Genomic DNA, 8,799 nt, shown 5'->3' on the forward strand with positions numbered 1-8,799 from the left:
AGTAGCCATTCTAATATCAAATAAAATCAATTTCCAACTAAAAGTCATCAAAAAAGATAAGGAAGGACACTTCGTATTCATCAAAGGAAAAATCCACCAAGATGAACTCTCAATCCTAAATATCTATGCCCCAAATACAAGGGCACCTACATACGTAAAAGAAACCTTACTAAAGCTCAAAGCACACATTGCACCTCACACAATAATAGTGGGAGATTTCAACACACCACTCTCATCAATGGACAGATCATGGAAACAGAAATTAAACAGTGATGTCGACAGACTAAGAGAAGTCATGAGCCAAATGGACTTAACGGATATTTATAGAACATTCTATCCTAAAGCAAAAGGATATACCTTCTTCTCAGCTCCTCATGGTACTTTCTCCAAAATTGACCATATAATTGGTCAAAAAATGGGCCTCAACAGGTACAGAAAAATAGAAATAATCCCATGCATGCTATCGGACCACCATGGCCTAAAACTGGTCTTCAATAACAATAAGGGAAGAATGCCCACATATACGTGGAAATTGAACAATGCTCTATTCAATGATAACCTGGTCAAGGAAGAAATAAAGAAAGAAATTAAAAACTTTTTAGAATTTAATGAAAATGAAGATACAACATACCCAAACTTATGGGACACAATGAAAGCTGTGCTAAGAGGAAAACTCATAGCGCTGAGTGCCTGCAGAAAGAAACAGGAAAGAGCATATGTCAGCAGCTTGACAGCACAACTAAAAGCTCTAGAACAAAAAGAAGCAAATACGCCCAGGAGGAGTAGAAGGCAGGAAATAATCAAACTCAGAGCTGAAATCAACCAAGTAGAAACAAAAAGGACCATAGAAAGAATCAACAGAACCAAAAGTTGGTTCTTTGAGAAAATCAACAAGATAGATAAACCCTTAGCCAGACTAACGAGAGGACACAGAGAGTGCGTCCAAATTAACAAAATCAGAAATGAAAAGGGAGACATAACTACAGATTCAGAGGAAATTCAAAAAATCATCAGATCTTACTATAAAAACCTATATTCAACAAAACTTGAAAATCTTCAGGAAATGGACAATTTCCTAGACAGATACCAGGTATCGAAGTTAAATCAGGAACAGATAAACCAGTTAAACAACCCCATAACTCCTAAGGAAATAGAAGCAGTCATTAAAGGTCTCCCAACCAAAAAGAGCCCAGGTCCAGACGGGTTTAGTGCAGAATTCTATCAAACCTTCATAGAAGACCTCATACCAATATTATCCAAACTATTCCACAAAACTGAAACAGATGGAGCCCTACCGAATTCCTTGTACGAAGCCACAATTACTCTTATACCTAAACCACACAAAGACACAACAAAGAAAGAGAACTTCAGACCAATTTCCCTTATGAATATCGATGCAAAAATACTCAATAAAATTCTGGCAAACCGAATTCAAGAGCACATCAAAACAATCATCCACCATGATCAAGTAGGCTTCATCCCAGGCATGCAGGGATGGTTTAATATACGGAAAACCATCAACGTGATCCATTATATAAACAAACTGAAAGAACAGAACCACATGATCATTTAATTAGATGCTGAGAAAGCATTTGACAAAATTCAACACCCCTTCATGATAAAAGTCCTGGAAAGAATAGGAACTCAAGGCCCATACCTAAACATAGTAAAAGCCATATACAGCAAACCAGTTGCTAACATTAAACTAAATGGAGAGAAACTTGAAGCAATCCCACTAAAATCAGGGACTAGACAAGGCTGCCCACTCTCTCCCTACTTATTCAATATAGTTCTTGAAGTTCTAGCCAGAGCAATCAGACAACAAAAGGAGATCAAGGGGATACAGATCGGAAAAGAAGAGGTCAAAATATCACTATTTCCAGATGACATGATAGTATATTTAAGTGATCCCAAAAGTTCCACCAGAGAACTACTAAAGCTGATAAACAACTTCAGCAAAGTGGCTGGGTATAAAATTAACTCAAATAAATCAGTTGCCTTCCTCTATACAAAAGAGAAACAAGCCGAGAAAGAAATTAGGGAAACGACACCCTTCATAATAGACCCAAATAATATAAAGTACCTCGGTGTGACTTTAACCAAGCAAGTAAAAGATCTGTACAATAAGAACTTAAAGACACTGCGGAAAGAAATTGAAGAAGACCTCAGAAGATGGAAAGATCTCCCATGCTCATGGATTGGCAGGATTAAAATAGTAAAAATGGCCATTTTACCAAAAGCAATCTAGAGATTCAATGCAATCCCAATCAAAATACCAATCCAATTCTTCAAAGAGTTAGACAGAACAATTTGCAAATTCATCTGGAATAACAAAAAACCCAGGATAGCTAAAGCTATCCTCAACAATAAAAGGACTTCAGGGGGAATCACTATCCCTGAACTCAAGCAGTATTACAGAGCAATAGTGATAAAAACTGCATGGTATTGGTACGGAGACAGACAGATAGACCAATGGAATATAATTGAAGACCCAGAAATGAACCCACACACCTATGGTCACTTGATTTTTGACAAAGGAGCCAAAACCATCCAATGGAAAAAAGATAGCCTTTTCAGCAAATGGTGCTGGTTCAACTGGAGGGCAACATGTAGAAGAATGCAGATCGATCCATGCTTATCACCCTGTACAAAGCTTAAGTCCAAGTGGATCAAGGACCTCCACATCAAACTAGACACACTCAAACTAATAGAAGAAAAACTAGGGAAGCATCTGGAACACATGGGCACTGGAAAAAATTTCCTGAACAAAACACCAATGGCTTATGCTCTAAGATCAAGAATCGACAAATGGGATCTCATAAAACTGCAAAGCTTCTGTAAGGCAAAGGACACTGTGGTTAGGATAAAACGGCAACCAACAGATTGGGAAAAGATCTTTACCAATCCTACAACAGATAGAGGCCTTATATCCAAAATATACAAAGAACTCAAGAAGTTAGACCGCAGGGAAACAAATAACCCTATTAAAAAATGGGGTTCAGAGCTAAACAAAGAATTCACAGCTGAGGAATGCCGAATGGCTGAGAAACACCTAAAGAAATGTTCAACATCTTTAGTCATAAGGGAAATGCAAATCAAAACAACCCTGAGATTTCACCTCACACCAGTGAGAATGGCTAAGATCAAAAACTCAGGTGACAGCAGATGCTGGCGAGGATGTGGAGAAAGACGAACACTCCTCCATTGTTGGTGGGATTGCAGACTGGTAAAACCATTCTGGAAATCAGTCTGGAGGTTCCTCAGAAAATTGGACATTGAACTGCCTGAGGATCCAGCTATACCTCTCTTGGGCATATACCCAAAAGATGCCTCAACATATAAAAGAGACACGTGCTCCACTATGTTCATCGCAGCCTTATTTATAATAGCCAGAAAATGGAAAGAACCCAGATGTCCTTCAACAGAGGAATGGATACAGAAAATGTGGTACATCTATACAATGGAATATTACTCAGCTATCAAAAACGAGTTTATGAAATTCGTAGGCAAATGGTTGGAACTGGAAAATATCATCCTGAGTGAGCTAACCCAATCACAGAAAGACATACATGGTATGCACTCATTGATAAATGGCTATTAGCCCAAATGCTTGAATTACCCTAGATCCCTAGAACAAACGAAACTCAAGACGGATGATCAAAATGTGAATGCTTCACTCCTTCTTTAAATGAGGAAAAAGAATACCCTTGGCTGGGAAGGGAGAGGCAAAGATTAAAACAGAGACTGAAGGAACACCCATTCAGAGCCTGCCCCACAGGTGGCCCATACATATACAGCCACCCAATTGGACAAGATGGATGAAGCAAAGAAGTGCAGACCGACAGGAGCCGGATGTAGATCGCTCCTGAGAGACACAGCCAGAATACAGCAAATACAGAGGCGAATGCCAGCAGCAAACCACTGAACTGAGAATATGTCCCCCGTTCAAGGAATCAGAGAAAGAACTGGAAGAGCTTGAAGGGGCTCGAGACCCCAAAAGTACAACAATGTCAAGCAACCAGAGCTTCCAGGGACTAAGCCACTACCTAAATACTATACATGGACTGACCCTGGACTCTGACCCCATAGGTAGCAATGAATATCCTAGTAAGAGCACCAGTGGAAGGGGAAGCCCTGGGTCCTGCTAAGACTGAACCCCCAGTGAACTAGACTATGGGGGGAGGGCGGCAATGCGGGGAGGGTTGGGAGGGGGACACCCCTAAGGAAGGGGAGGGGGGAGGGAGATGTTTGCTCGGAAACCGGGAAAGGGAATAACACTCGAAATGTATATAAGAAATACTCAAGTTAATAAAAAAAAAAGCTTAATTTGAGGGAAATTTTATACTAAAATTAACTTTGTGAACAGATGATAGTGATATTTATGTAAAAAGTTGAGATTGATTTTAAATTGATAGAATAAATTAAAGTAAGGATCCCATTCTCACAAGCATAAAGAAGCCCATTCTTCTAACTAATGAGTAGTGGATCTGAAAGGGATCTATCTGCCAGATTTCCAAGATCACTGAATTCTTGGTTAATATTTCTATTTCAGACTGACAGCTAAACAGAAAAAAAACAAAAACAAAAACAGAAAACAAAACACTTGATCAGTAATAGACCCCTGACCCATCAAAGTAGTGAGATAATAATTTTTGTCTTGCATTAACTTGCTAAATTACTACAAAACACATCTTGTCTATGCACCCACTTTTATATACAGATTTTATTTGTATGGATTGAATTTTTTTCATATGTGTGGGTGATCCATCATTGAATTATGATGCAAAATGAGTCTTGTCTGCTTTGCTCATTTAAATATCTAAATGCTCTAAGGGCGTAGAGAAGGGCCAGCATTTCTGAATGGCTGCCTGATGTGTGGTGCTTTTAGCTTATTTGAATGCAGAGATACTGGGTTAGAAAAGCTTTAGTTATTCATTTTAGAAAAAAAATGCTTTTGCGAATTAAGTGTTAGAGCTATTTACAGGAAGCATTAAAGTATTTCATGTTCACAAATGGCACAGTCCTGTTACTTGATACTGAATATCTTCCGGCTTTCTACTGCCATAAACAGTTTGGGTAATTGAGTTCTGAAGACGCTGTCAAATAGGAGAAAAATTAGAGAGTATTCAAAGGTTAAGAATAGGGATGTGGAACGAGTTTAAAAATACCACATATAGTACTTGTCAATTATGATAACAAATTCAGTTAATACTATACTGCAAGCATCTGAAGTTTATTAAATAACAAATGTAGCAATCAATTGGGAAGACTATTTTACTTCCATTCCAGGGTAGATTGTTGTGTCATTAAGCATTAAGGTACAACATACTCCTCAGGATTAAGTAACTGATTCAGTAGCCTAAGTGCACATTCAGAAGCATTATGAATTCTGGCCTGCATCATAACCCATGTGGGTTTGAGAAGAGTTAGAAAAGCATTGCTTTGTGGAGCAATCTTGGGAATCCAGACTTTCCGTTTACATCTTTGGCTACTGTCATAAAACCAGAAGACAAGCATTTGTGGCACTTACATGCCAGAGGCTTCACCTCTGCAGAAGTGTAGTTGTAAATATAGTTTACTTCGATGTTTAACCAGAAAGAGGGTATCAAAATCCTTTATCAGAGATATTTTGACAGTCACAGAATTCTAAACAGTATACCAATGCAAGTTGCTTGTTTACAATGTGTAACACAGAACACTGAAATATATAAAAATATTAAAGAGACCTGTAGAGAAACAATGAGTCCCAATATTACAGATTATAAATTCAATATTGTGAAATTTTGTTTTCCTGCATTATAATTTCATAACTATCTGGCCAAATTCCTGAATACAAAACCTGAGAGAATTAAGTGCACAATGTTTAGATCATTCAGAGTGATTTAGGATTTTCCAAAACCACGAATTAAATAGATACAGGGCTATTCTCTTATTTCCATGTGATCTTTCTGGAAAACATGCTGTTTGAATTGTAAGATCCTTCTTGCTCAGATAACTGAATTTTATTTTCTAAGCCATAGTTTTAATTTATGAATAAGTAAATAATTTTAATTTATGAATAAATAATATTAATTTATGCATAAGTTTAAATGTAGAGATTTTAAATAAACAAAGAAAAAAGCAATGATTTTGAAACAGGGTAGAGTAAATACAGGGGAGATCTTGCAGGGAGCAAAGGGAAGAGGTAAATAACATCATTATATTCTAGTCAAAAAATAAATGTCCTTAAATAAATATTTGAGTATTATATAGATTAATACAATGTGATCATTTTGGCTCTGTTGGAAACAATTATTATATGGGTTGAAGGAAAACCTATGTGCTTACCATGTCTAAAAATTCTATTTTTAATCTTTCTCTAGTACGTCTACATTTGTATACATTGGCATGTTCTTGACAAGACCAGACCATTCCTTCTTTGAAGGAAACCAGTTTGTTCATTACAGTACATAATCTTTCTTATGTCTGAATCATGCAAAGGACTAGTCTGTAAACTAAAAGTCCTAGCTGAACTCATCCCTCATATCTGCTCTTCAGCTGTCACAATTACAATAAACTCTTTCACACTCCCAAGAATAGACAAAGTAAGTTGGCAAACATCACTCCAGAAACTCTTTCGTCAGAGCTCTGTCTATGCTGAGAGTTTTTTGAACATTTCTCTGAGTATGGTGGGAATGGGTTTAGACAGCTCCTTAATTTTGGTAGGAAAATTTTACCCTACATGTCCTATAGTGCTTGCAAAAGTCACCTATATTTCTAATTCTCTCTTCTCATTGGATTTTTTTGGGGTGGTTTTGTTTTTTTCAGTTATAAAGAAATGTTACCATTTTTCCCCTACAGTGTATTCGGTGAGGCTTTAATCCATCTGCTATGTCTTTTGTGTTTGTTTGTAAGGTGACTCTAGAAGACAAGCCATTCCACCATTGGCCCTGGTTGTCACAACAGCTAAGGTATAACTACAAGACAAGACATTTCAACATTCCACCCAGTTGCCATGACATAGCCTCTACAAATGACATCTATTAAAACTATGCAGTGTAAAACTCTGAGAAACATAACTTCCCAAGAGTTTCTAAAATCAGGATACCATTATAATACCCAAAAGGTCTTTTAATATCTTAGCAGTGACTGCAGAAACACTCATTATAGATTATTTCACTATGAAGGACAAAAAGAAAAGGATTCTACATTGTGAAGCCCTTGATTTTTTTTTTCTCCCCAGTCTCACAATGGACAGCTTCTCTTGAGATGCTGTCATCGCCTGTGGATTGCAATTTGCCACATTGAGAAGTGCACTGGGGCTCTGAGACGCCTGTGCTTTCCCATGCTGTTTTGTGAATGGGCTCTCAACTGTCAGCCTAGTATGTGTCAGATGAGGTCGAGGCATACAGCACTGAAAAATATGTTGTAACCTACATTCTAAAGGAATCTGCAATGTGTTTAGACAAAGCCTGTGGGAGAATGTGACCAGCCTTTAAACAATAGCAAAGATGGGTTAGGGAGATTTTTCTAGATTATGATGCTAGCTCTCTTGAAACTAATGGATATACTTATTCTGGGGGAGCCCTCTGCTGAGTCACCTTATCGTGTTCCCAGTGACTTTTTAATAAGAATTGTTAATCATGAAAATCTCAGACTGCATGTGTCTAATGATCTAGCTCACTAGATCCTGCCACCATTCTTGGCACCTTTTCCTACATAAAAAATTTTATGATCATAGATTCACTTTTTCTCAGAACTCTTCACTTATGGATGCCCAAATTAACATTTAGATATACTGAATCTGCTCATACCAGACAAACAAAACAGCAACAAGCCAGTCTAACCCCCTCAGAAAAATATCTCCATGTCATGTAGAATGTCCCATGTACATATTTTGGAATGATTATTAATTGTAAAATTATGACTGCAGCAGGACAAAAATACGGTTGTCATTGTCTGAATAAATCAGCTGTCCTAGGTTGACAATTGGTGGCTGCTGAGGGGGGAGGAGTCAATTTTCTTTGCAGGGCTGGCCCCTAATGGCCTAGGATGTAATTGTTGGACTATTGACGTTTTGAGAGCATTTACTGGACTCAGTGAGAACTGGGATATAAAGTAAAAAAAAGAGAACTTCAACAGGTAAGCATGATCTACAAGAGGGGACGTTAGAGAAAGAAAGTCAATGTGAGTATGTGAATGCAATTAAGGTATATACTACACATGTATGAATTTATAAAAATAATCTAAAGCAGAAAGCACCTAGAGGCATTGCAGATTGTGTCATATGTGCATCAGTAGGCAGAAGCGAGGACAGAGGCTAGGTTCAATGTTCTGACCTGTGAACAGCTGAATGATTAGTACACTATTACTCTCTGAGGGCGAGGGGGGAGTGAGTCTGAAACTAACACCAGTCCATGCCCAGGCCTTTGTGTTTGGAGATGGGCATACCCAGGATGACCTCTAACCAATGCCATAAAGCACAGCCATGGAATAGCCCTATTGAGATCACTTTTTATTTATTTATTTATTTTTATTTTTTATTGGATATTTTATGTATTTACATTTCAAATGTTATCCCATTCCCCCTTACCCCTCCATCTATGAAGATGCTCCCTCCATTCCCACCCACCCACTCCCACCTCAACATCCTGGCATTCTCCTATACTGGGGAAACGAGCCTTCACAAGACGAAGGGCTTCTCCTATTGATGCCAGACAATGCCGTCCTCTGCTACGGATGTGGCTGAGGCCAAGTGTTCCTCCATGTGTGCTCATTGCTTGGTGGTTTAGTCCCTGGGAGTTCTGAGGGATCTGGTTG

At 38.1% G+C, this 8,799-nt stretch overlaps 1 pseudogene; it reads left to right on the forward strand.

Annotated features, from left to right (window-relative positions):
• Window positions 1–8,239: 8,239 nt before the first annotated feature.
• On the forward strand, window positions 8,240–8,352 carry LOC120095769 (small nucleolar RNA SNORA17; annotated as a pseudogene).
• Window positions 8,353–8,799: the final 447 nt, after the last annotated feature.

The sequence above is a fragment of the Rattus norvegicus genome, chromosome 11 (genome assembly GCF_021556685.1).
Source record: "Rattus norvegicus strain SHRSP/BbbUtx chromosome 11, alternate assembly SHRSP_T2T, whole genome shotgun sequence".
Taxonomy (NCBI): Eukaryota; Metazoa; Chordata; class Mammalia; order Rodentia; family Muridae; genus Rattus; species Rattus norvegicus.